The sequence below is a fragment of the Propithecus coquereli genome, unplaced genomic scaffold (genome assembly GCF_000956105.1).
Source record: "Propithecus coquereli isolate 6110/MARCELLA unplaced genomic scaffold, Pcoq_1.0 Scaffold45, whole genome shotgun sequence".
Classification (NCBI taxonomy): Eukaryota; Metazoa; Chordata; class Mammalia; order Primates; family Indriidae; genus Propithecus; species Propithecus coquereli.
Window position 1 is genome coordinate 4,313,251 of NW_012150285.1, and position 3,577 is coordinate 4,316,827.

Below are 3,577 nucleotides of genomic sequence, written 5' to 3' on the forward strand. Positions count from 1 at the left end.
CTGCCGTCTGACACAGATGTAAAATTTACTGTCATATGCAACACTAGGATTCAGCCCTTGCAGACCCTGTTTTCTGGCATGCACTGTCCCTTCCAGCTCTGACAGCCAGTTCAGTTAACTCCTGGCTCCTTCATCCAGGCCCCACAGGTAGCTGGGGCAGTGGGGTAGAGAGCACGGGTCTCCGTGCGTGCTGTCACCTCGGCCTGCCAACGTTGATCTTCGGCACCCGGGGAGGCGGCGGCATTTCTCACTGGCGTCCGTTTCCCTCCCCGCATCCCCATGTTGCAAGCTGCTCTCTTCCCAGGCTCCGGGACGGTACCTGTGGCCAACAGGATTATCCTCTCAACTGGATGCCTGGGTTAGAAAGACCTGAACCAACAAATCCACTTGGCAGGGTCCGTTGAAACAGCTCCCAGTCCGATGGGAAACGTGGAGAAGCGGTGCTCAAATGGTGACATCTCGGGCACAACTGCCAGCTGGTGAAGAATCTTCCCAGGCCCTTCCGACATCGGCGCACACATGTCTCGCTATTCAAAGCAACCTGCTGAGGGAGCGGAAGCTGCCACGTCATTAACGCCATTGTATAAAACTGGAGGAGGAAAGGGTTACAGCCACACCTAGTCCTGATGACACATCACGAGGCTACTTAGGTAAGTCCAGTGAAAGGTCTGAGTTTTATGTCACTTTAGAGTTTATCCTTCAGGATTTTTTTTTTCAGAGACAGGGTCTCACTCTCTCACCCAGGCCGGAGTGCAGTGGCATGATGATAGCTCACTGCAGCCTCGAACTCCTGGGCTCCAGCGATCCTCCTGCCTCGGCCTCCCGAGTAGCTGAGACTACAGGCATAAGCTACCAAGCCCGGCTAATTTTTCTATTTTTTGCGGGGACAGGGTCTCGCTGTGTTGTTGCTCAGGCTGGTCTTGAACTCCTGGCCTCAAGCCATCCTTCCCTCCCACCCTTCTGTAATGCTGGGATTACAGGCGTGAGCACCGCACCCAGACCTTCAGATTTATGTGCAAAGATTGTCTTCCCTGACTCCTCCTCTTGTCTCAGTCCCATTGTATTTGGGGCGGGGTTTGGGGTGGGAGGTGAGACCGAGAGAAGGAAGCGTCAGACTAGGAGTTAGAGCCAAAGGCCCTCAAACCCACCGGCACAGCGGGCTCCACGCCCTCGGTCCTCCCTCCGCGGCTCCTGGGGAATCTCACATTCTTGGAACTGGGGTTCTCACAGGAAAGGCCGGTGGAGGTGGGGGTGACTGTCACCACCATCAGAGCAGCTTTTTTAACAGACACCTACAGCGATGGTTCTCAAGCTCATTTCCTTAAAAATCATATGGGGTGATTTTCACAGGTGTTGAGCAGGGCCCAGGAATATGCATTTTTAATATTCAGTCAATTCAGCTGAGGGAAGTTGGGAGACCACCCTCTGAGCAACAGTACTGTGTAGCAGAACTTCTCAAATGTTAGCGAGCATTCCTAGTGATTTTGTTAAAATGCAGGTTCGGATCGGTGCATCCGGGGTGTAGCTGAAGATTCTGCGTTGCTGACAAGCCCTGAGAACGTCGTCAGCCCTCACCTCCCGGGGCTCTGGTCTGAAGCCCTCGCGGTTGTGCATCCTGATCCCAGCCGCTCTCTGGTCAAGTGTCCTGAGCTACCAACCCACGACTGGATCTAGGAAAGGTATGGCAGTCGTTTTGTATACCCCTCTCCCTGCTAAAACATAAATACGATATCCTGTGATTGCTCAAGTTTAGATAACATTGTGGGAGACAACCAAACGCAACTAAATCTTGCCAGTCAGCTAAGAATTAGTCCATTTTTGAAAGCTGTGTGAAATTCAATAGAAAGTCTGCTGGGATCAGGTGTTTTCCGGTCTCAGGAGACAAAACTGCTAATTCAGGCTCCAGCTGCAAACATTTTTTTCTTCTCAATGGGTTCGGTTTTGGTTTTTTTTTTCACTCTTGGGGGAAAAGACTTTTAAATGCAGTGACAGCAGAGCTCTAGAGCTCGTTCAGACAGAACTAAAATGTCCCCCAGTTTGCTATTTGCTGCGTGGTGTGCATTCCCCAGGCCCTGGCAGAAGGACATTTTTGGCGTGCCCATGCCAGGTGGCAGGAAGGGTGGCACCTTGGCCTAGGATGAGCACACAGTACCAGGGTTTCAGGAAGACCATAAGATGCCCCTTAGACTCTTTTTTGGTTTTGGTGGGTTTTTTCCCCCAGTTTTTTTCTTCTATTTTTAAATGTAATATTTTTAATTGTAATAAAATATACATAACCTAAAATTTGCCATTTTTCAGTGTACGGCTCAATGGCATTAAGTACATTCACATTATTGTGTACCACTATCCACCTTCAGAACTTTTCATCACCTTAAACTGAAACTCTATATCAACTAAACAATAACTCCCCATTACCCCAACCACTATTCTACTTTCTTTTCTTTTTTTTTAATGAGATGGGGTCTTGTTCTTGCTCAGGCTGGTCTCAAACTCCTGAGCTTGAGGGATCTTCCTGCCTCAGCCTCCCAGAGAGCTAGGATTATGACGTGAGCCACCACACCCGGCCTCTACTTCCTGTCTTTATGAATCTGACTATTCTAGGTACCTCATATGTCTTAGCTCGGGCTGCCACGACGGAGCACCACAGACTGGGTGGCTTAAACAGCAGACATTTATTTTCTGGGGGCTGGAAGTCTGAGAGCAGGGTGGCAGCACACGGTGGGTTTCGGGTGGGGGTGCTCTTCCTGGCTGCACACTGCTGCCTCTCAGTGTCCTCATTATGGTAGTGGGGGGCGGGGAGCTCTCTGATGTCTCTTCTTATAAGGACACCAAGCCTACTGGATCAGAGCCACACCCTTATGACCTCATTAACCTTGATACCCTCCCTAAAGGCCCTGTCTACAAGTACAGTCACATTGGGGCTTGGAGCTTCAACATATAAATTTGGGGGGGTAGGAGGGACACAATTTAGTCCGCAGCAGCATATAAAAGGAATCATACAATACTCGCCCTTTTGTATTTGGCTTATTTCACTTAGTGTAATGTCTTCAAGGTTCATCCATGTTATACCACGTATCTGAATCTCATTCTTTTTTTTTTTTTTTCAGAATATTACGGGGGTACACGTTTTCGTGACATAATTTGCTTTCGTACCATTTGAGTCAAAGTTATAAGTGTGCCCATCCTCTAGATAGTGTGTATCGTACCCATTAGGTGTGAATTTACCTATCTTCTCCTCCCCCCTCCCACCCGCTCGATTTCCAATGAATGTTATTTCCATATGTGCACGTGAGTGTCAATCGATTAGTTTCAATTTGTTGGTGAGTACATGTGGTGTTTGTTTTTCCATTCTTGTGATACTTCACTTAGAAGAATGGTCACCGGTTCCATCTAGGTTAATACAAGACATATTAATGAGTTCATTTTTTTTTCTTTTTTTCTTTTGTATTTTTTATTGCAATGTCATGGTTGTACATATTTTTTGGTATATGAGATTTTTTTTTCTTTTTCTTTTATTTCAGCATATTATGGGGGTACAGATGTTTAGGTTACGTATGTTGCCCTTGGTCCCCCCCCC